This window comes from Microtus ochrogaster, chromosome 6 (assembly GCF_000317375.1).
Source record: "Microtus ochrogaster isolate Prairie Vole_2 chromosome 6, MicOch1.0, whole genome shotgun sequence".
Taxonomy (NCBI): Eukaryota; Metazoa; Chordata; class Mammalia; order Rodentia; family Cricetidae; genus Microtus; species Microtus ochrogaster.
Genome location: NC_022013.1, coordinates 48,601,546 through 48,626,535, shown reverse-complemented (window position 1 = coordinate 48,626,535; position 24,990 = coordinate 48,601,546). Strand labels below are relative to the sequence as shown.

At 42.6% G+C, this 24,990-nt stretch overlaps 1 protein-coding gene across 1 annotated transcript in view; it reads left to right on the top strand.

Annotated features, from left to right (window-relative positions):
- The first annotated feature begins 304 nt into the window (after positions 1–304).
- Positions 305–24,990, top strand: part of Rarb (retinoic acid receptor beta) — a 586,853-nt gene continuing 562,167 nt past the window's right edge. Inside the window, exon 1 of the mRNA XM_026779625.1 lies at positions 305–413. The gene's annotated coding sequence lies outside the window, so the exon portion shown is untranslated. The remainder of the gene's footprint in view (positions 414–24,990) is intronic.

Here is a 24,990-nt window from a genome sequence, read left to right as displayed (position 1 = left end):
TAAATCGGTGATATAGATTTATGAAAACACATGTGATTTTTTGGGTTTTGGTATGCATTCCCATGATGTAACCCACCGCGTGAGAGAGCAGAGAGTGCTCTTCTCATCTTCGGCCTTGAGGAACACATTTTGCTTTGTTAAGCAGGCTTCCTACAGTTTCGCTGTGAAGTTCCCTTTGAAGAGCAGGACGATAAATAATGGGGCCTTTCCAATTGTTGTTTGCCAAAAGGTATTGTGGAGGTTTTGTGTGCACGGTGACTCGTGTGTTCACTGTTGTGCTGTTGCCTTGGTCCCTAGGAGCCGAGGATGGCAATGCCTGTGTGTCTTCAACCTGGCTGTCCCCAGTGTGTTTGCCAGTTCTAGAGGCTGTTCGGAGAGCGCCGCAGCCGGAGATGTGCTGGAGAGCCCTTCTGGTAAGAGTGTCGCTCTCTTGAATGATTTGTTTGAATGAATTTCCAGACTGAAGCTGTGTGTTTCTTCTATCTCTGTCCCCTAGGAGTTGGAGCTTTTTCTACCTGCTTCCTCATTTTGCTTAAGTTGGGTTTTCTCGGGTCTGAACACTGGGCTTTAATAAACCCAAAGTGCCTCGCCTGTTGGAAAGTTCTGTTCTGTTGTGGTTTTGTGAATGACAACTGCTTATGTGATTCTTCTAGGGCTGTTAAGATATTCTGCATCAGGCAGTTATTTACATAATCAAAATAGGAGCACTTTTTCTTGCCATAAATAATTACATTAATTTGAAAGCCAAAGGAAAAAAATGCCTTGGCTTATTTTTCTAGTATTTTGACCAAATACCATTTCATTTCTAAGGCAGTGTTTTCGTTAATTTGTTTGTCTTTGTCTTTGTTTTGTTTTGTTTTAAGAATTTGCTTCATTGGAGAAAACATCTTCAGTCAGAGCTGTCATGAGGCAGAAATGAATTTACAGCTTTAGGAGTGACAACCAAGATTTATCAAGCATCAGAAAGCTTATTGGCACATTGAAAATTAATGATGTTTTGGAGCAAATTATAGTATGATGTGGCAGAAATATTTTGCAATTCCAGAAGGCACCCTAAACACAACAAGGAGTGCTTAACAGAACAGAACACGTGGTATTGTATGTTGAATAACTTTCCTTCTGCACAGGACTGTATGAAACGATGTTTTCGGGGTGTGGGGACAGATATGAAGGGTGGCTGTTCACTGGTAATGAAGCTCAGTAATTGCTGTAGTTGGCTGACTTCACCCGTGAAGCTTCTCCGCATTTTGTTGTGGGGTTCAAGCAGAGATTGAACAGCTTTGTTACACTGAGGTACAGAACAAAGGCTTCCCATCATCTTCTGTGTGTGGAGCTCTCTGAGTGCCAGGAATTACAACTGGAAAACAGCACCTAGTCTCTTCCCATTACCCATAAGCAATATGTATGTGCCCACGATAGCGAACTAAAATAGCCTTGAAAATAGACGGGCCGCGGTTGTATGAGAGTCTGCTAAGCCACCCTGGAGGCTGTTACCTCCACTCTGAGGCTCGTTTCTCATCACGTCCACCCTTGTTCACACAGATCTCTGCTAGATCTTCCCAGACAAAGAAATTTTAAGTTTCAACTTGTTGGTATTCTGAATTATCCACATCCCTATCTTCCTATGAATGGTGGGATGTTCTGCTGACTTGACAAAACCCTCCCATTTAGACTACACCATGTGTCAGGATGGATACCTCTCTATAGCCCATCGTAGAACGTTCCACATAGGAAGGGCAACAGGAAGGATTCGTTTTCGCTTGCCCACGTGGTTACTGGCATAGCAGACTGGGTGGCAGCAGCCTTGTGGGCTGTTGTCTCCTCCTTATTGCATTTTTTATGAGTGCTCATTTTTTCTACTTAGATTTGCTTTTTTTTCCTTTTAACTACTAATGAACTGGCATACAGTAGCTGAATTTTTTTGATATTTTAGGAGAGCCTGTAGATTGAAAATTAACTTGAGGATCTCGAGAGGTCTTCTGGTACATTGCTGGCAAGGGCATATCGTTGCTGATGGTCTAAGGAGAGTCCTTTCTAGGTGTCTTAGGCATTCTTTCTACTTGATTTGGCAATGTCACCATGCATTCCAGAGACTGCCTCCACATGTTACTTTAATATTGTGAATTACGCCCCTCTACTCATAGTCTATGTTTGTTGGAAATACGGCATGGTCCCAGAGCTTTCATAGACACTTGGGATTTCCAAATATGCGGTGGTGACAGGGCACAGAATTGTCCGGGAGATGCATTTTTTTTTATTTACCAATATTGGCGGTAAGAGTTTTCTGAGCCTACTTGTGGGGACATTGGGCCATAGTGAAATCAAAGTGTCCGAAGTCTCTAACAGAACCCAGTGTCCCTCTGAGCATTCTGCTTCACGTCCCCAGTGTCACACTGTTTCTGGGTATTCTGCCTCTCATCCCCTTATTTTCAAAGTCAGGAAAGAACACTGAGATCCAGAGAGACATTTTTCACATTAGCTGAACCAAGAGTTTTATCCAAGGCAGCTAAGACTAATTTAATCTACTTCCCTTCCTTTCCTTAATCAGAATTCTCATAGAGGGATTAATTAGCAATAAAGCAACATGAGAGAAAGGGGAAGAAAGCGAGGGCATAGATAATCCACAAACTATACATAATCATCTCTGGGTAATCAAAAGTTAACTGTCATTAACATGACATTTTCTTTTAAAGCCAAGCAGAAAATTATGATTTTTGGCACTAACCTAATCTTTAATTATACAGCAGTTCCATTCTTTCCCTGTGTTAGTTCAGAGAGCTATAAATTATATTAGTCTAGGGCTTTTGTGTCATTTCCTTTCCTTTTCCATGATTTATATAGTCAGAATACTGACCTATAATTAAGTGTTCTTGAGAACGGCCTCCAGTTAATTAAATGCTGTGCAGTGTGTAGGGTGTGCTGTGCCAAAATTCCAAAGGAAGAGGCCAGTCCTGGGTTAACTATCTCGGCAGAGGCTGGCTAAGTCTCAGTGATAGTCGCATATGACTGTTGCAGCCATTATACGAAATAAAAATGAATCTCTCTCTTGGCTATTGTCTGTAAAAGGATATAAAATTCATCTTTTTTTTTTTAACAATTTAAAGATACAATTTCAAAAAGCGGTTGTCTCATTTGAGACATGCTCTGGGTTTTAACTACTGGTTAAGCAGGTTTATGCCAAGGAAACAGAAATGAAAGTTCTGTCTTCCTCTCACACTTCCTTACAGCCAGTCTTTCCACTGTAAAAAGAGAAGACGCTGGGGAGTCACAGTGCTCCCAAGGAATTGCTCCTCTGTGTAGTGCCGTGAGGTCTGGGAGGGGATGGACACCACCACTTTCTTGTCTAGTGCCAGGGGCTCGCCTAATTCTGAGGCTGATCTGAAGCTCACCTCTCTCCCAATCTCTTCATCCAGACACCCTCCCCACAATGCCTTCCTTCCCAGTTCCTTTGTGGATCAGAAAACAGGATTCCAAGGCCGGTTCTGGGATCTAGGGCAAGTCAAGAGGTGGGGGCTGGGTGCAGAGGTAGGAGATGAGCTTTTCTCTTTGTGGATCCACTTATTCAGGAGGGCCTCCAGACCTGCCTAGGACACTGCCTCTAAGCATGTGTTTAGTCAAGTGCATATTGTATTGGTTGTCTGTGTATAGGAGGGCACACTCATGGGCACAGTTGGGTGGAGGGAGCTGGACTCACAGATACATCTGGTACACAGAGTGCTTTAAGTAGTTACAGTGTTTGTTTTAAAAATGGAAAGGTCTCAGTCTAAGATCCAGATAGCTGATTCTTTAGAAAACTTTAAACGCTGGTCACACAGTATCAGTGTACTAAACCAGTGTTGACACAGTGATGGGGTGTTTCCTGGTGCTTAGATGATGGGGTACCCTGCTACCCAGACTGTGTGGGGACCAGCATATGTTTTCTTTTCTTATGTTGTACTGGTTGCTTGCATGTTGATGGTTGAGGAGAGATGGATAAGTTGAGAGACAGAATCAGTCTTGGTCAGGTCAAGGGGGAAGCAGGGAAAGTGGCAGGGTAGGCATCCAGAGGTGCAAGCACAGGATGCTGATGCTCTTGGAGGACAACACTAACAACACATTCCTTTCTCCTCTCTTCTCCTCCTGTCACTTCTTTCCTCTTCCTCCTCACCTCCCCTTTACCCTCTTACCTAGCACACACACACACACACACACACTCCCTTTCTCTCTCTCTTTTTGTTTCTGTCTCTCTCTGTCTCTCTCCCTCTCTTTCTCTTCTTCTCCTGCCTCCTCCCCTCCCCTCCCTTTCCTTTCCTTCCTCTCCTCCCCCCATGCCTCCCTTCTTTTCTACTCAAGTTCTCTTTCTGTAGTCCAGGCTAGCCCAGAAATCACTATGTATCCCCATCTACCTTAGAACTCAAGACAATCCTTTTCCCTTAACTACCCTAGTTTTGGGGTTACAGGCATAACCCAGAAGGACAGTTTTCTTCTTTAAATGATGCCCACAACTGCCCTAGAGTTTTCTCTGAGTGACATTTGTTAAAGCACCATGTGCTTCAGAAGTCTGTGATACCTAAGTCAGATGAGCATTTTTAAATTTCAGTCCTATAGATATTTTCTCTCCTTTGACCTAAAACTAAGACTCTCACATAGTCCTTCCCATGTATGGTACTTGTTTTCAGTGATTTCAAACCAGCAAAATAACTATCTGAAGACGGTCTCTCTCTGGTCAGTATTTGTTGGAGCACTTGTTGGAGTCTCTTCTTCATGCCTAGAAATGGAATCCTTGTTTTATGTGGGAACTCTTTAACCTGTGGCCCAAATATCAAAAGTTAACGTATTTTTATAGCAATGGTGTGTAAGTTGTATTCGGTAATCCCTTCAGTTCTGAGTACTCCTTTGCTTTTGTAGTATAAGCTGTTCCTTACTTTCACATAGAAATCAGAGAGTCAGAAAAGACACTCTGTGTGATGCCCTAGGGAAAAAAATATTTTCTTGGGGTTGAATTTTGCTCAAAATCATTGTTTCCATTTTTTTCCATGATGCATGCCTCACATTTGGTTTGTTTTGACAATTCTTTCAGAAAGCTATCATAGATGCTGAACATGTTCTTTGCAGTACTAATAATTGTGTTCTTCTGGCTAGTAGCCCTCTAATACCAAAGCAAATTTGCTAACACGTCATAGCAATTCCACATGAAAGTTCCTTTATAAAAGCACATATGAAGACATGCTCTGACATAGAATAATACCACATTTGCAGCAAGGGATAAGCCCACAATGTGTATAAATAACACCTTGGGTAACAATTTTCCTTCTAAATAAATGCCACTCACATTAGACATATCTTATGATTTCCATCAAAACCAAGTTCCCATTTATTTAAACACATTTTGGTGTTATTAAAACTGAGACACAAGATGATTGGAACAGCGCTGTGCTCTGCTCGTCCACATTGGAGGTCAGGAATTGCAACCTTTCAGTGACCTGCATGGGTCCCTTCAGAGGGAATTATGCTCCATGCCTGCTGTCAGTGGCTGGCTTATCAGTTCCTCTTTTCACAGCACTAATGGAGTCTCATTTGACAATTTCATACCAAATTGTCCTTTCTGTCCAGTCACAGAAATAATGCGAGAACCCAGTAGGGGAGAATTTCTTCATTGCCTTAAAAACTCCTGCTGTAGAAAGATCATTCTACAAGAATTGGGGAGCCATATCTTTTATCTAAAAGAGAACTCCTCAAGGAGAGGAATGAAAGGACTTGATACAAGTTTAATTTTAAAGCTATCATTCAAGTCAGTTGCCCATCTAAGCCACAGCTCAGATCCCTCTGCATTCTGCTTTCCCACAGTTCTTTGCCTGATGAGGTATCTCACTGGATATCCCTCTAGATTGTTTATAATATTTGGCATAGTCAATGTACTAGTTGGACGCATTTTTAGGGGCTAGTTTCATGAAAAGTCTGGAGACTTTTCCAATTTAAATAGAAACACATTTTCTGTGGGTATTTTCTCTCTGCCATTGGTTATACCCACGACCCTTCAGGTAAGGAAGACAGCAGATGTAGCGTTATAAGAATTTCCTTGATTTCTGTTCTTGTCTCACTGTTCTGTGGGCTGTAAAGCACTCACAGAGGGACTAGCATTTGAAAACCTTGCATCTAGAGTTCTACTTTTAAAACTAGAGGGAAGATCGTTGTCTGAATTAGCTTGAGCAGCTGATGAGATTGGGAAACTAACAGCTTCCAGGTATGTCCCAGCTTGTCAGTGTGGACATCTCCATACCTCCAGATAAGTCCCAGCTTGTCAGTGTGGGATGTCTCCATGGTCTCATAAGACTTCTCCGTGAGATCGGAGTGCACCTACTCAGGAATCCAGGCTGGATACTTGCAGTTTTGATCTTCCTGAAGGGAAGAAGAGAGTTCCATATGCACAGGAGTATTTTCATTCATGCTTCCAAGAGTTCAATTATTGCTCCCAGTCACCCAGCTCTCCGGTGGTAACTGGGGCTACCTGTAGTCCTTCCTCTCTATTCCATGTGGGCACTAACTTATCTCTGCTGCCCCGTCTTAGGAACTGGTGGGTATGGTACCCCCAAAGGACTCTATAGACATGAGAGTTGTTGAGCTTAGAAGATACTATCTATAATAGCAGTAATTATAGAAAGATCGTCAGTATAAAAAGGACCTTGGGTTTTAATTATTCTAATCCAGATGTGCGCTACCAAAGCCCCAGTCTAATGAAATAAGTTGTAATGAACACAGATATTAATAATTCTAGTGTTTAGAGTCAGTGAGATTTGTTGGTATGGCTAACTGCTAAGGGGGAGAAATCAAGACACCCAAGACAGGCAGAGAATTAAGTACTTGACTCTAAAAAGCATGGGTTTAGGGGTTCTCTGCCATTACTGCCTAAGTGACATCACTCAAATCATATGATCTCAACTTGTTCATCTGTGAAATCAAGATAATTTCAGTTAGAGGCTGTTATGAGGATCAAGTGGTATTATAGTAGTTAAATGTGCCTCGTGTTGCCTGAAGTTTTAAGTTTACTGTAAGCATTATTGTCAAGAGCATTAGCTTCATAGATGGGTTGATAATAAAATATCGGCATCACAGTGATGTGAGATTTTTTTTCTTTTTGAGAGGATGATGTTTAACTGGAGGTTAGACCCAGGCTTCACATAAAATAAGGGTGTGCGCCTCCACTGAGCGGCATCCCTAGCCCCAATAATTCTTCTTTACTATGGGTTCTATGTTGAATTGCGAATACTCTAGATTTCTGTCCATTATTTAGCTTAGCCACTCACCCCTTATCATCTTACTACCTCAAAGATTTCAGTAGTCTTTTAAAAATGAGGACAAGGAATGATGTTGGCTCTGGGGTGTTTTGAGAAGGCCACAGTTGGAGTAGAGAATCCATGAGAGATGGCTGGGAAAGCTGTCTGGTGCAACCGAGTGCCAAGTGGATTAAGCAGTGTGAACCGAGCATCTTAGTGAATGAGGCCAAGGTGTCTCTTGCCTTAGATCCCTAACCTGGACCACATGAGACGGAATTTTGTTGGGGCAATCAGAGCTGACAGCCTGAGTTTTGAAAATCCTTCTAAGTTTAGGGGGAGAAGCAGTAACCCTAAGCACTGCATAAAACAAACTTCTATTTCCTTTTATTGCACTTGGTAAGGGTTATTAAGAATGTAATTCTTTCTGCTTGCTATGTGATTAGCAGCCAAGCCTTTTGGGGGTAAATTTCCATTGCAAGGTTCTTGTTATCGCAAATGGAGCTCGCATGCCTAATTCTCTTTCCTCCATATTGAATCCATAGTCCTTTAGGTCTAACGGCAGGCTAAAAGTGATTCCAATCCTCCGATGTTGATTCTGGGCCATATGTTAGCACTAATTATATAAATGAGACTTGGTGGAAATGTGACATGCTAAGCATTCCGAGCTTAAGGAATTATCTAAATGAATTCTCGCTGCAGCAGGAGTGAGGAGAGGCATAGAAATGCGGGTGCAGGTTTTGAGCATATGTTAACAGGCCGGCATGGCCCTCCATTGTCTTTATTTGTCTAACGATAAGGACTGCGGCTGGAACGCTGTGTCAGAATAATTTTAAGGTGCCGCTCTTGTAAAAATGGCACTTCACACATACAGTTGGATCTTTTCTCCAAATAAGCAGAGGGGAATTACAGGATAGCAAAGGTCAGAGGCAGCAGCGTTCGATGCCTTTGAACATTGAAAATTCATTAGAGTTAGTTGTCATGGTTATTATGTTCTAGGATCGGGAGACTTGGACAAAATCATTCTTTTCCAGCATCAAACATATCTCCAGTTTGGTTTTTCAAACTAGAGGGGTAAAGAAGAGCTGGAACTAGGTAAAAGGGAATGATAACGTCACGAAGAGCCCGTCCTTTCTGAAATTCTATAAGAGCTTGGGATTTGCTCCCTTGGGGTATACTGATTGTGGGCAAGGAGAAGTCAAGGATCCTAAACCCTAAGGTGATACAATGGTGCTTAACCTGCAGGTCACAACTACTTTGGCAAACCTCTGTCTCCAAAAGTATTTACATTACAATTCTTTTTTTTTTAAATATTTATTTATTATGGATACAATATTCTGTTCGCATATATGCCTGCAGGCTAGAAGAGGACACCAGACCTCATTACAGATGGTTGTGAGCCACCATGTGGTTGCTGGGAATCGAACTCGGGTCCTTTGGAAGAGCACTCAATGCTCTCAACCGCTGAGCCATCTCTCCAGCCCTACATTACAATTCTTAACAATAGCAATATTACAGCTATGAAGTAGCAACGGGATAATTTTGTGGTTAGGGGGTCTTCACATGAGAAACTGTATTAAATGGTCACAGCATTAGGAAGGTTGAGGACCACTATGATAGAAGGTCAGCTTGCAGTCTTGACCTGGAAGTGGGAACATCTTGGACCACCAAAGCTGACCACACTGCCCTGGATTCTATATTTGCTGAACTCAGAATCTCCTTGTATATTGTGTTCTTCTGACTTCCCACATAGACCAGTGTCTGATGGTAATTGTTTGCTGAAATCATGGGACTATCTAATGTTTATAGAAAACTTGAATATGTGCTCAGTATATATTTTTTGTTTTATTTGAGAGAAGGTCTCATTCTGTGGCCTGGGCTGCCCCAGAACTTACTATGTAGTCCAGGCTGGCCCCAATCTCATGATGTCCTATCTACTTCAATCTTTCTCCAAACTGTAGGGATAGAAGTTACAAGCACCTGGCTAGAACCGAACTGTACACTAAATATTTTATACCATTGTCTTGGCTAATCCATACTGGTGTGTTCTTGGATAGATGTTGTTTTCATTGAGAAATGTGTACTAAGGCTAAGGAGGCTAGACAACTTACATAGTATCACACAAACAGAAGTGATAGATGGGGCTGGAGTTTGAAGTAGAAATGACCATCTGTGCCTGTCATCCAGGTCCATAGGACATGGGGACTGTAGAGGAGCATCCTGCAGTCTACCGTTCTTACATCCGTGGTGGCAAGTGAATGTCGCTACTCACGCATTTTCCCTACAGGGGTGACATGAGTGGATGTGGGGCCATCTGTTGTCCATGCTGTGGTGGCGTTTATGTCATGAGCACCCCAGAAGCATTGCCTTAACTGTAGAACACTATCTAGGGAGGAAGGAGGAAAACGGACTGGGGAAACATAGTGTGCCTCTGCCAATAGAAGCTTGGTGGCATTGAATTCTATGGGGCCAAAATCGAGAGCACAAATGATAGCCATCAATTTCTGTAGGGCAGTGGGGAAGCAACTATGCCATAGAAACGATGGCATTCCAGCCAGGTTACATTCACACAGAGAGCAGTGACATAGTTTCAATTAGTAAGTGTTTCCTATTCCATTAAGTTATGTGATTTATTTATAAATTTTAACTTTAATTCGCATACCAAGCATTAGATTTCACATTGGCATTTTCAAGCAGCTAATTTAATTTTTTGATCCCCCCCTTCTATTCTCTCCCACCACTCCCTTTCTGCCCTTTGACCTCCATCAACTTGCCTTCTCCTTTATGTCACAGGTGTTGAATTGCCCTCCTCCACTTCCTCAACCACTCTTTTCCCTTCATCCCCTGCTCCTGTTTTTGTAGTCTGTTCCTGCATTTTCCCCCGTGCATGCATATATGCAAACATTAAAAACTCCAAAAGATAAATATTGCATGCCCTCTCTCATAAGTTAATCCAAGCTTCTGCTACTTTCCTTACTAGTTTCCAAATACATCTGTTCCCTCTGAATTTTGTAATTGCATTTTTCTTTATAAGTCTATAACATTCCATTGTGCATATACCACAGTTCTAATACCCACTGATATGTCGATGGACATTTAGACTGGTTACAGTCCTTTGCTATTGTGAGTCGGGTAGCAATATCTATGGGTGTGTAAGTCCTTCAGTAGACATAAAGTCATTAGAGTATATACCAGAAGTTGTATAGATGGTCGTACTGATGTCTATAATGGCTGTACCAGTTTGCATTCCAGCTGACAGGAATTATGGAACCCTCTTCTCATCTTCATAAGCATTTGATATCATTTGTTTTCTTGCAATTCTAGCTCCATGGTAAGGTGAACTCTCAAAGCACTTTTAAGCATCATTTTCATGGTGGTGATGGACATTAAACAACTCCTAAAATATTTATTGGTCATTTGTGTTTCTTCTTTAGAGAACTGTCTCTTCATTAGCCCACTTATTGATTGGTTGTGGGCTTTCCCTGGTGTTTAATGTTTGAAGCTATTTGTTCATTCTAGTTATTAACACCGCATCTGAAGTTGAGCTGGCCACGATTATCTCCCATTCTGTAGGCTATCTGTTCAGTTTGCTCCAAGTCCTTTGCTTCATAGAAGCTGTTTCACATCGTGCAATCTCCTTTGACAATTTGGAGGGAGTGTTTCTTATGCTACTCAGGCAGCACAGAAATTTCCAGTGTAAACTTACTCCTTGAACTGTTTCCCGTTGTGGATTGTAGCCCCAGTGTTTTGGGTTTTAAACTCGTCTATGATTACATTTGAAATGATTGTTTTGTGAGCTGAGAGACATAGCTCTCACCCCAATCTTCTGCAGGTGGGTGTTCAGTTTTGCCAGCACTCTCTTTTCCATGTGAAAATTATGTGGCCACAGCTGTGTGGGTTTATTTTGGGGTCCCTTTTTGTCCTCCACTGGTCTAGATTTTTTTTTGTGCCAGTATCAGGCTTTGCCATTGTTCTGCAATATAATTTGAAGTCAGACATTATGATACCTTCAGCATTATTGTTTCTGCTTAGGACTCCTTTGGATCTCCGGGGTTTGTGATTCTACATGAATTTTAGGATTGTTTTTCTGGTTATGTAAAGAGTAACATTGGAATTTGGGTGGGTGTTACATTGAAGTTGTAAGTTACTTTTGATAGGAGAGCCGTTTGCACAGTTTTCTTCTAATCCGGGATAGTGAGAGATCTATCATATGGACAGGTCTTCTATAATTTCTTTCTTCATTGTCTTTGAAGGTTTTTTTCTGTAGTTTTATGAATATATTTGCTTTTCCTTGCAAACAACACTTTCTAGTATCATGCATATCAAACTCAGCATTGACAAGTTTATGTTGGCATACTTGATCAGCCAAGATTGTGGAGCTAGCCATAATTTTGTCTTTCCCTTTTCTAAGGTATTGGTATTTATTTATATTATATTATATAGATGTTTATATATAGTCCTGGTACCTTAATTTGGGAATGAAAGTCTATACTCTAAAGAGTGTCTACAGACCCAAAGATTGAACTGAACTCACATCAGGTTAACAGTGAAGTGCATGTACATGGTCGGTAAATAATAACACCCACAAAGTGCAAGTGCCAACCATGGATGGTCTGTCAATTGTCAGGCGATCCACCAGCTTAGAGATCTCAGTCCACAGAGGAGCATTTCTTTGGTGTATTGTTTATCTGTTTCTCACAGTACCCAAGAAAGATAGCTGCTTTGAAGGAGCATTTCCACAGTTGTACTCTTGTGATTCTCTTCTGCCAAGAAGTAAAGGGAATTCCCTTGGAGCACTAGATCACTGCAACATCTTTATATGCTGGCCTGCAGCCACCAGACAGCGGACCTGAGTGGCGATAATATTTCTCTTTCTCTTTGACACAGCCGACAGCTCCCTAGGGCATCACTGCTGTCTGAGGCAGCGAGGTGTGTATGGGGCTCAGAGTTGGCAAGCAGTGAGGCCAGTTTGTACTTGCTGTGACTCTTCTTTCAAGTTGATAGTAACTCAAAAGTGTATTTGCCACTTACTCTTCTTAGAACTCTAGGGCACTAATTTCTCAAGCCATCTTGAAAGGGGCCATGTATTGCATAATCATCATTGAAACCCAAGCTACCTACTAGGTGGACAATCGAATATCTTTTCCTGAGTTGAGGTGCTGATTTTATGAAAACTCAGCCACTTCACGGTAGACATTACATAACTAAACTTACTGCCTTTGGAAATTAAAGGGCGATAAGAAGCTGGGAGGGGTCTATGGATCCCGAAGAGTACTTTCCTTTCTCTGCAGAATATTTTGAAGATACGATGAACCAACAGTTTCTGTTAGAGCACCATGTACACATTCTTGGGAAATTCTAGAGTTCTGAAGCATGATGCATCAACAATGGCAAGATTTATGGGTAAAACGGAGTTAAAACAGAGCAGACCAAAGATGTGTAATTTGACCTAATAGTCTTAGAATAGGTAGGCCTAATTAAAATTTCGAGTGCATTGAAGAGGCATGTCAAATTCCTTACAATGAGGTGCTGCATATATCCATTAAAGATTATATGTCTTTACCTCTAAAAGACAAGCAAGTAGATAGATAGGACTAGGGTGGAGGTATTGAGGCTGCTGGAGTTTTATAGATCAGATGCAAAGAAACAAAGTTTCTAAGACATTTGTGGTCATACAGAGTGAGGAACAGACTGATGGGTAAAATGTAGAAAGTACAGCAGTCTCCAGTCCCTCACTATGAAAGTACGTAGTTTTGGCTCTATGATTTACTACCAGCTCTTCAGGTTCTCAGAGAACTCCTGCAGGACCTGTATAGTGCCTTCCTTAGGATGACGTCATTGCTGAGATTGCTGATCCCGTAGCATTAGTGTATGCTACAGATGTGTTTTGGTGAAGGAATCTGATTTTTTCAGGGTATTTAAGTGATAATTCAACCCAACTGAATCTCGGATGTTTTATGTGTAAAGAGTCTTGCTTCATTCTGAGCAATAAGACATATATAGATAGCAAAGTTGGGCCAGGGACCCAGACCGTGTGCAAGCATGTTCTCAACCCTGTGGATATATACACATCTGTTGCAGGATCTAGAGGTGCATGCAGAAGGCTTCAAGGGAGGCTCGCATGTACAAATAATCTTTAGCAATGTGATTTCTGGAAGATTCTCTGTCTAGTCTGGGTAGGATTATAGGAATGCAGTTGCCTCCTAATGAAGCAGGATCCTTAGTCATAGCATCAGGTAAAGGTGAAGATGTAAAGCTCTCAAGTACCAGTGCTGCCCTTCAGAGGTCCCTAGCACTCTGGCTCAGATATTTCAAGCCTGTCTTTTGCTACCTGAACAGGTGCTTGTTTGGAACATGACTCCTTCATTTACATGCATCTGAATATTTAGAATATCTATTTAGTATTTCAATGTAAATTTAAAAATTATTACATTTTATTTATTTGCCTCTGTCTCTGTCTCTGTCTCTCTCTCTCTCTCTTTCCCTCTGTGTGTGTTTATTTGTTGACAAGCACATGCCACAACACATGTGAAGCTTGCAGAATTCAGTTCTTTCCTTTCACTATGTGGGTCCTAGAAATTGATCTCAGGTCTTTGACATGGAAGCAAGTCCTCTTACCTGGGGAGCAAATCTCTGGCTTGAATGCTTGCGGTCATCTAGACATCCACCCACCTACTTTCTGATGGATTGATAGAATCAACATACAACCTGTGACTCTTTCCTTGTCATGCCATAAGCTCTTCTCAGGTCAACTGGTCTACAGAGTTTTCCTCCAATTACAGAGGACATTTGAAGGGCTTCTTAGAAGTGCTGGAAGTCTAATGATTTCTAGTCCACATTCATCTACTGGGACGAGACCAGGTAGACTTCAGACCCCTTTGGCCGCAGTGTTGGGAAGTCCAGAGAAAGGATTCAGGGAGATGCAAATGGAAGCAAGACTCTACGTTGAAATTCTGGTTCTTCAGTTAATCAATTAGCTGGGAGGCTCAAGAAAAGTTGAAATGATGCTTAATTACGAGCTCTTGCTCTGTGGCTAGGCAACCTCTCAAAGTTGTGTTCATCCTTGTGACACAGTGACATGATGCTGTCATCTATGAAGTCTATACAAGAGGACCATGCAGTTGAGATTTAAAATTCCCCACACAAATCTTGTAATATTTTAAGTTTACAAGGTGTTGTTGGGCCATGTTATAGCTATTCTGTGACATGTGAAGCTTAAGGCTACAGGTTGGATATTCCGCTATGGTTTATTTCCTATTCATTGAAACTGAAAATAAAATTTAAGAAAGAAATGTATTCCCCTGTTGTGACTTGGTGTTGCCTAATGAGCCATCCAGAAACCTTGAAATCTTCCCCCTACCTGACTCCAGTAGACAAGCTTAGCGCCAACTCTTCTGCAGAGCCAGGTCAAGGAACACAGTCTGATCCCATGAAGGGTTAGAGCCGCTTGGGCCCTGGTTACCATAGCAATGTGCACACATTGGGGGGATTCTCTGTGTACTGTAACAGCCTGTACACATGGGGAATCTCCATGTACTGTAGTCTGCACACATGGGGAAATCTCCATGCTCCATAGTTTGCACACATGGGGTGCTTTCATGCAATGTAGTCTGCACACATGGGGAATCTCCATGCACTGTAGTCTGCACACATGGGGAACCTCCATGCACTGTAGTCTGCACACATAGGGAACCTCCATGCACTGTAGTTGCACACATGGGCACTCTCCATGCACCACAGCAGCCTGCACACATAGGTAATCTCGATCCATTTCCTTGGTTTCAGAATCACAACTAAACTTCAGTGTTAACATGATAAGCCTTAGCAAAATCACAGCAGTAGGTGTGTCTCTGAGGCTGTATCCTGATGAGAGACTGAGGGGAAGATCTGCCTTCATCCTATGAGCTGGGGGCCTAGATGGAATAAAAGAGAAAAAGGGGCAAGCCAATTCACCGAGTGCCAGCCTTTCTTTCTCTGCTTGCTGCTGTATCCTACTTCCCACATCACGAAGGACTGAACGCTTTCTGCCCTCCCTTAAATGGCTTTTCCCCCATTATTCAGGTATGCCTTCACATTGTGGTATGACCATAACAATATAAAGGTCAACAATTCAGAAGAACAGAGAGTAGCTTTCTTCTGTTGAGCCATACTTCAACTCTTCCTCATGCTAGCGGAGTAGAGATGTCGCTGCCTAGCATCACTGGCAGCAAAGGTTGGCTTGCTGGGAGGAAACCTGCATAATTCTGCAACTGTGTTGTATCTGATATTCTTGAGGAGTGTCAAAGGGACCCAGTGTTCATCATCATAGCTTATGTGGCCACTGGGAAGCCCTCTTATGAAAGGCGGACAAAGTATAATTCTCTTCTTCTTTGACTAGGTTATGCAAATTGTGGAACCTCCCTCTCTGAATGTTATGCAAATTCGGGACCCTCCTTATCATGTCACCCATTTGAGGCAGGGAATGTAGTAAACTGAAGACCAAATGGAGCAACGAAAGCTTACCAGAGTGCATTATAGCTATTTGGAATTTATAAAATGATTTCATGTTTATAGTTGAATGCATGTAGCAATTAGGAAGTAGCAAATCAAATACATGCATCAAAATTGAAAGTGAGAGTGTTTACTTCTAGACCCCTTGGACTAAATCTGAATTGATTTAGGTATATGTCAGTGTCTTGGAGCTTCACTATGTGTAGGGCATTTCACTTGAAGATGTGCTACAAAGTTCTCTGCAACTGCAAAGTCTATTTATAGCCTGGATGCTGTTTGGATAATCTCAAGATGAATTCATCTTTCCTCCAATATCCAGCACCTGAGTACAGAAACAATGCTACCTGGATTGACACAGGTATGGGAAATCTACTCCGGCTTTACCAGTCAGAGACCCCTTTGCATGTTTAAATGGTGCACAGATGGCAGGGACCACGAAGGGAGGGATGAGAGCAGGTAAGCCTTGTGTGAAAAGAGCATTTGAGGTGGCCTCTGTGACGTCTCAATGTCAAGCAAAGAAGTCTAACCACTTAGATCACACAGACTGACTTGTGTGTGTGTGTGTGTGTGTGCTTTATTTCATTCTCAGTCTGTGCTTTCTTTGAAATCAACAGAGTCCCTTTAAAATGGTTGTCTATGAATTTTCTTCCCCACATATGTCTTAAAACAGTTTCATTTCTTCTTTTAAAACATAATAGCCGTTTCAAAATGCTCTATTTTGTATTTAATTTCTCCATCTCATATAAAAGACACATTCTTCACATAATTACATAAAAATGGGTTTGCGAATGCCCCGGAGATCCATGTGATGAGCACATTACAGGAGCCTAAGTAATAATAATCTCCTGTTTACATAAGACCTGGTTTTCAGGCCAGGTTTTTTTGGTTTGTTTGTTTGTTTGCTTTTCTTATTTTAATATATCAGGAATATAGCTGTGCTCAAACACGCTAGCTTATTTTGGTCCACAGGATGCATCTGAACTATCACAGATGAGGTCACCTGGCAGGATGCACAGCTCTGTCTGATATTTTAGAGGCTAACATAACAGAACAAACATGGAAATCATTGTCGTGTTTGCTGTGCACAGAGCAAATGAAGATCCACAAAGTGAGTGGAACATAGAAAGCAGAGAGGAGACAGAAGGAAAACCAGGTTCTTAGGCAGGGAGCAGAGAAGGAACATCAGTATAGAAACAGTCGTGCATGAGAGCACCATGGGATGGGTCACCAGTACATAGAGAGGGCTTTGCAAGACGCGGGCCCTGCGCCGTTGGCAGCAACTCAAACAGAGGTCCCTGCCTTGAACTGGAAACTGGTGGCAAAGCCCAGAATCTGGCTTAATAATCTGACCTTGCCAAAGCGCTGCCCACTAGTGTACAGACTGCAATTCCTGGAGGGTTTCAGAACTTATTTCCACTCCGAGGAGATAGGATAGTCTGGACCCCATGCACAGGTATAGAGGGGGAGAGCTGGGGGCTGGAAGAAAGAAAGAGCAAGGGGCAGGACCTATCAGGGGGTGCATAGCGGGAGCTTCCCTCTGAAGCCGGTGCCCTGAGTTTTCCTTCCCAGCGACCTTAAGATCAGGTGACACCACAGTTATTATAATCAGAAGGAAAGGACTCTGTGGAAAGTCTGGAGAGCAGTGTCATCGCGTGGCTGTGTGTACCCGCTCTCAGCACTCCCCATGGAGTGTCCCCCACTCCTAAACTGGCCAGTTTCAAGGACAGGCTGCTAATAACTGTTTGGCTAGACTTCTAGGAGGCCGAACTGAGTGGAGGTTCCAAGAAGCTACAGCCTTGAAGAGAAAAGATTCCAAACTCTGGGCGTTGAGCCTATAGCTAGAGAAGAGAAGGGGCAAACAACCATGGCCGCGGGGCTAATGCCCCATGGGTACACTACTAACACCAGGCTGTGTCCCTGGGATGCAAGGTATCCAAGGAAGTATTTTAATATTGAGGGCAACCTGGAAGAACCTGTGTGAATTAAATGAGTGTTATTAAATGCTTTCAAGGGTATCATGAAACAATTTTCGACATAGTATACTGTCCAAAATCGATGAGATTAGGCATCTCACAGTCCTGTTCTAAACACATGGTTCTGCCCCCCCCCCCCAGTACACTTTTATAGAATCCCTAGCCTTGCTCTGGTCCCAAAGGGATTCTTGGTAATAGAAGAGAAAGAACAGGGTCCGTTGAACAGGAAGATAGTGCCAACTCTACCCCAAAAGAACAGAAGATGCATGGGTGCCGCTTCTCTTTGGCTTGCAAGTCTAGCATGCTCAGGCCAACAGTTCATCCATCAGCCTTACGAGGATGAAGGAAGGAGGATTTCCACTCCCCTTTGCTTCTCTTCTAATAGCTTCTGGATTCTGCACTGCAAGAGGCATGGTAGCTCACTCTTCCCAGAAGCAAAGCATTGCAGTTTTGGGGGAATTTCCCACAAAGTTATCTATCATTTAGCAAGGCGAACAACTGACCCAGCCCCATCCACAGTGCTGGGATCTGATAGCAGCACTTGCTTCTTCAATGGTCTAAACAAGAGCTAGGGATACATCCTAACACATAGAACTAGGAATACATCCTAACACACAGAGCTAGGGATACATCCTAACACATAGAACTAGGGATACATCCTAACACATAGTACCATTTTCCATTGACCAAGTAGATCCCCCACCTTGACGAACTCAAATATCGGTCCCCAAGATTTTCAGCAGGGCTTTGACCTTCAAAGAATTTCTTTCAAGGTTCTCCTTTCCTAAAGCTCATAGACATCTTGCTGCCACCCAGTGACAACCACTTAGTCCTTTGTACCTTTTCAGTGCTGGAGGGATTTGTGAAAACTTCTGTTTCAGATTTGTTCTTCTCCCCCGAGCCTTGTTCCTGGCACACTCAGAGGCATGCCTGAAAAGCACCGTTTCCCACAGCATCTCTGTGTGCTTGGTCTTAATGCCATTCTCTTGCCCATTGTCCCCTCTTCCCAGGGGCATCCGTCATGATAGCATCAAGCAAACCTACATTTCTCTAAATTTCATATGCAGCTTATTGGCCTGTGTTAAAGGTAACACGGTTACACCATAAACATATTTATTTTGCCTTGAAAGCTGTTTAGAGAATAAACATAGCTCATAATAAGTTTCAATTATGAAAAAAATTACAAATATGGCACCAAACTGTGCGTGGTGGCAAAATTGAAGATCTATTTAATTACCGAGGATCAAGGAGACTCTTGTCTGGGTGCCGCACCTTGCAGCTCACACAGGTAGAAACCCTGAGCTGGGTTTGGGGCCTGCAGATGCCTGTGCAGAGAACCGTTTATGAGCTGGGGTTTCATGAGGTTTAAATGTGAAGCGGTATTATGCGGCTCTTTCATTTTAATAACCTAAAATGAGTAATTCACTCCTTAGAAGATTTGATAAAAAATCTTGGAAGTTTGCCAGCAGGCCCCGTGGGAGGAAAAGATGCATATTTAAAAGGGGATGAAGGGGAGAAAAGAAAAGAAAATCAAGAGGCAAAGACCCAGAAAGAAAGCTGTCTACACCTGTGCTGATCTGTGGACTACATTGAAACACCTTACTTGAAGGTGTTTTAAGCATTGCTTTAAGGGCCTGGCTTTGAAACATCAGCAGGGAAAGTCTTCCTGAAAGGCCAGCCTGAAACAGGGTGCTTTAAAGAAAGAGCCCAAGAGCATGCATACTCCTCGCATTGTGCTCACCTTGGGTGACAGATCCCATGAACTTGAAGCTTGGTTCTGGATGTCAAAACACCTACCTGCAGTGGTGGTTGTTGCCATAGCAATGGCAGGGTGATAGCTAGCTAGATGATAGATAGGTGCTGAATAGATAGGAGATAAATGATCACGTATGTCAGAAAAGGCCTTTGTGCCTAGGAAATTACAGAATTTTTTTTTCAAAAACAATTCTACTGTCAAAACCAAAAATAGATCTCTCTGCTTTCCTCCCACCCTGTGTGCGTTCCCGTGCTTTTCCAAAGACGTCTCATCACAGTTAGGATGTGTTCCACGCTTCCAGCTCCTTCCAGACTTCACAAAGGAGGTAATCCTACTGCGGGAAGCCAGCATCTAGCATTGGCCACCGAGTCTCTTTGCATTAATAGATGATTCGTTCATTCTTATTTTCTGTGTTGCACCCCAAATATTTTTCATCTTACTTTTCTTTCTCTCTTTTCTGTTTCCCCTCTTTCCTTTCTTTACCCTTGCTCGTCTTTGCCCAAGCACACTACCATACCCATACTGGCAAATATGAAGACAGAACACCAGGGCTTTGTTCAGGCCAGGCAAGCACCCTACCAAGTGAGGTACATCCTCAGTCCCCAGGACTGCTTTATTTGAATGACCAAGAAGTGACAGTGACATGGATCTCTACTCCATATTAACCAGTTCCTGGGGACTGGCTCTCCCCAGAGAACAGTAGCAGTATTTGTCTATTGCAAATGCCAAAGAGAGCCTTCCTTTGTTCAGTGACAGTAGTAGCCAGCTTTCCAGGAACACAAAAATAGCAGTGGGGATGGATGGAGAGGGCACCCGCCGAAGATGCCCTGCTTTCTCCGAACCTACTAGAGCAGCTTATTGGGTGGTTGCTTGCTGTTTTCAGAAGATCGTCGTCTTAGAAGGAGGCAAAAGGGTCTTAGAATCCAAAGAAAATTAGTATTTGTCATTTATCCCTCAAATTTGAAATCATATTTCAAGTTTTAACAAATCATTACTTTATCATTTTCTTGAGAGCACTAGCGGGAAACTTTGGCTAACAAGGAGCCCAACAGTGGTGTCAGCTTGTGGAGGTGGATGGGCAGAGAAAAAAATGTTCCTGCATTTCCCTCAGTGTCATGAGGAAAGTGAGGACACAGAGAAGAAAATCAAGCCGTCTATACAACCAGAATTTTAAAGAAAGAGAGAAAAGGAAAGGCGTGGTTCTCAGGAGAGCTGTGATTGATTGCAGAACTAGAAAAAAACAAAGAACAAAATTGTTGTCCAGAGTTTCTGAGCCTGAAAAAAAAAGTTCTGTCTTCTTGATTATTTGGTGGTCCCAAGCACAGTTGTTGATAGAATGTTAGACTTTTATTCTATGTGTCCTGCATGGGTTGTTTCTGGAAACATTACTAGAGCAACTGAGGAATCAAGAAATGATAGATGCTGGGTGGTGGTGGTGCACACTTTAAACACAGCAGAGGCAGAAGCAGGGGAATCTCTGTGAGTTCAAGCCCATCCTGGCCTTCAGAACTAGTTCCAGGATAGTCAAAGCTATACAAAGAAACCCCATCTCAAAAAACAAACAACCAAAACAAAAAAGAGAAGGAAATGATAGACATTGAAGGCAGATGCGCATGCCTAGGAGCTGGGACCAAGTGAGTTCTACTCACTCAAATGGAGAGCACAGATGATGTAATCTGTAAACTATGAGCTTCTAGTGTGTACAACACCAAGGGGGAGGGTCTAGCTGGTCAGCAGGAGAGACTAGCTAGTCTCTCTGAGACGTCTCTGCAGGAGAACCGTTTCAAGCTACAAATATCCAAAAGTAGGAAGCTGTGGTAGTGCTTTCTGTTCACACTGCCAGCATTATCAGACTTTTCTTCACAGAGCTTTGCAGTCATATTTCCAATTTGTGTCTGGAAGCACATAGGGAGACATAGCCATGGAGTCTCAGTAAGAGTGTTTATCTACGGGTATATATGAGAGCTTCCAGAATTGGTGCTGCCTTGCCTACAGGCTTGAACTATAGGAAGCAAGGGTGAGTTCTAGGCCCTGCATAGCTCTGGACATCCTATGTGCTATTCCGTAGCATTGGTTGCTCAACCGGCTGTCATAAGTTCTATACTACCTGAGTTCCAGTGACATCTCTATGGGAGCATCTAATTATAGGGAGCAAAATATGGCAGCCTATGACATGGACAGAGATGTGCTACTTAAGAAAAAGTTGGTAGATGGGACAAAACAATTGCATGTCTCCAATCACAGAAACCTTCTTCCTAGCACTAAGTTTTTATGCTATGCAAACACATAGATATAAATAATCCAAGATAATATACAAAAGAACCAAATAATTACAAAATAATGAATTTACAAATCTATTGTCATTTCAAACTAACAGGATTGTAAGTTTAGAATGAATAACTTATGAGCACTGCAGTCCTGAATCCTAGAGACCTTGACTGCTACCTCTTACGTCCAGCACAGGCCAGATTGAACGTAGATTGTGGGGCTGAGAACATCCTTACCCCATCGTTTCTGCTGTGTGGGGGTGGTTGGAATCTGGAATGTCAGGAAGTCTTGCAAAGGATCATTGGGATGAGACCTGAACCTTTCCCACTCTTGAACTGTTTTAACAGTTGCAATAAGGATACAGTGAACTTCAGATTGAATGGTGCACTAGGAACTCCTCATATGCCATCTTACAAAGGTGACCAGAAAATTGCATCTTCTGTCTACAGTTAGTCATGTGGTTTCCAGACATCTGCTAAAACAAGCATGAGGGCAGTTAAATAAAACAAACAAACAAAAAAACCCATCTTTAAAATACCCCCATCCTGTGTTTTAGGCTTGTGTGGTGAGCTCTTCAGGTTTACTTTTCTTCTTTCTGTTGATTTTTAAGCTTTCCTGGAGCGGTTCTCACGCTGACCTGAGGCAGTTCCAGCTTGCATTATTCAGGAAGGAGGAGCTAGCAAGAGTGTCTGTCTGGGTAGCACAAAGATCCTGAGGGTGTGTCCCAACTGAACAATGCACAAGGACCCCTCAGGCTCTTGCAGCTGGGTATCTTCTATCCAGGTGTTTTTTTCCACGATAGCTGAAAAGAGATCCATAGCCTTGAGCATCCACAGCTACTGAGTGTTCCTATAGTGGGATTTGTATTTGAGGGGTTGGTTCTGTTTTGTCTTTTCAGGGGTATTTTAAGTTAATAATATATAGTAAAAGCAAGTAGAAGAAACCTGGGAAATAATTGGATAACAAGAGTGTGAGATTCCTCAAGAAAACGGACCTAATAAAACCAAGAACACGTGCACTAAGCAGTGAGGAAACGGACCTGTGCTCCAAGCTCTTTATTTCTGCTCCCCTTGATCTCTACAAGAGCTGTGTAAAGTTGGCATTATTGTCTTTATTTTAATATTTGAAAAGATGTTCAGCCAAGCGTGGAGACTCTGAGGCGATCTGATGGTTGATAATTGGATTTGAGATTTAGATTCGGCCTCATCTCCAACAACCGTTAATCCTCAGAGCACACTGCAAGCATCACCTACAGCCTTGACGTTAGCCACAGCCAGAAAAAGGGAGTTGGGGAGGATGTCCTGCTGTCTTCATTTGTAGGACACTGTCCTCTCCATCTCGCGATTTGTACTGAAACACTCCGGGATCTTAGGACTCTGGCTTCCCATTTTGAGTTATTAGTCTATCTTGTTTCAAGTGGAGGTTTTAGACCTTTATCTTTGAGTATGAAGAGTTTTCCTTCAGTGTTACTTAGATGTATCTTGACCAAGTATATCCTAGGACTTTATCGATGTTGTCAGTCTGTTAGAGGAAATGATGCAGCTCACTGACATCCAGCAATGGTGAAATGCTTTACTAGGAAAGAACAGTCTCTCTCAGAAGGTCGCTACCCACTCTATGAGAAGCTTCCGTCTTGGCTGAACACCTGTGCATCTGGGTGACACCTGCATGGGTGCCTCTGGGCAACGGTATAGAGCTGGGCAGGAGGAAGGGGCAGACAGAAAAGTCTAATCAGAAGCAGTGCAGAAGATTGAAAACCGAGCAACACTGTTTGTGCTATGTGAAAATATGCAATCCATTGCACCTGATTCAAACAAAATTTCAATCGGGTGCTATTGATAGAACAGGTTTCATGACGGATCGGATCGTGTAGCCACAGTCGCTGATTCCGTAAAACGACAGAGAGCTGTGGCTTCCAGAGGAAAACTAGTCACTCCTGAGTTTTTAATAAGAGAAAAAGAACTTTTGCTATGAGTAGGGTTTTTGTTGCTGTTTCGTCTGCCTGCCTGCCTGCCTGAACACCACGTGTGTGCCTCATGCTCCCCAAGGCAAGAGGACAGCGCTGGATCTCTTGGAGCTGCAGTTAGAGTGCTGTGGGTAGCAATGTGGATGCTGAGACTGAGCCCAGATCCTCTGGAGTAGCAGCAGCTCATCTTAACTTCTGGGCAGTCTCTTCAGCCCTGACTCCTGTGCTTTACAAATATGTTTCATAGGTCAAATGATGCATTGTTACTTCTACAAATTGAGGCAATGATAGTGCAAAATTCCTATCAGTTGAACTATTTTCCCTTCTAAAATGAGACTTGTGGTAAAGTCCTTTAGATATTGTTCAGGTATCTTGGCAGAAACAGATGGGGCTGGTGGGATCAGGATGGGAACAAGGACTAGCAAAGATGAAGGAAGAAATGATGTAGGCACTGGTGGTGAGGCTGGGAGTGGGCAGGAAAGTGGTAAAATTTCACTTGTAGATCTCCATATCACAGCTAAAGTAACTTCTGACTACTAAGTGGGGCTTGGGAAAGAATATTTTAAAATCTCATTACACTGTTCTGCCATTGTGAGCTATTTGCTGTTGCAATGATATGAGCCTTAAGTTTGATTGTAACTTTTGGTCAATATTAAGAAGTTTACATTGTCTGATTCAATCAGTAAATACTGATTAAGCATCTTTTGGACCTGGCCGACGTTGCTGGGAGAATCACAAGAGTTGGCCTAGTTCCTTCCCTTCCTAGACCATGAGCAAACATTGTGTCAATTTTGGGCAGTAAATGAAGGGAATAACAGATTCATGTTCTCATTGCAAGCTACCCCACCTCTTTGAGACAAGGTCTTGCTATGCTGCCCTGACAGCCCTTAGAAGCATGATGAGGCTTCTCCTTCGGCCTCTTGCCTGATAGGATTGCTTCTGGATAATAGCGTCTTCTCACAGACTGCTGGCTCCCTGGGGACTAGCTAATGCTGAAACTGAAAAATCACACAATTTCCTTTCTGTATATCTGAGAGAATTTGGAAAAGCAAAATTCTTTCTTTTTTTTAACTTTTATTCTTTTCTAATACATTACATCTGAACCACAGTTTCCCCTCCTCCAACTCCTCCCAGTCTCCCCATCAACTTTTCCTCTGTTTCTCTTAAAAAAGAAACAAGCACAAAGATCTGGCTTGCCAGGAATATCCAACACACATGGCCTAACAAGATACAATAAATAAAACTAGGTACAAATCCTCATATCACTGCTGGATGTGGCAACCCAGC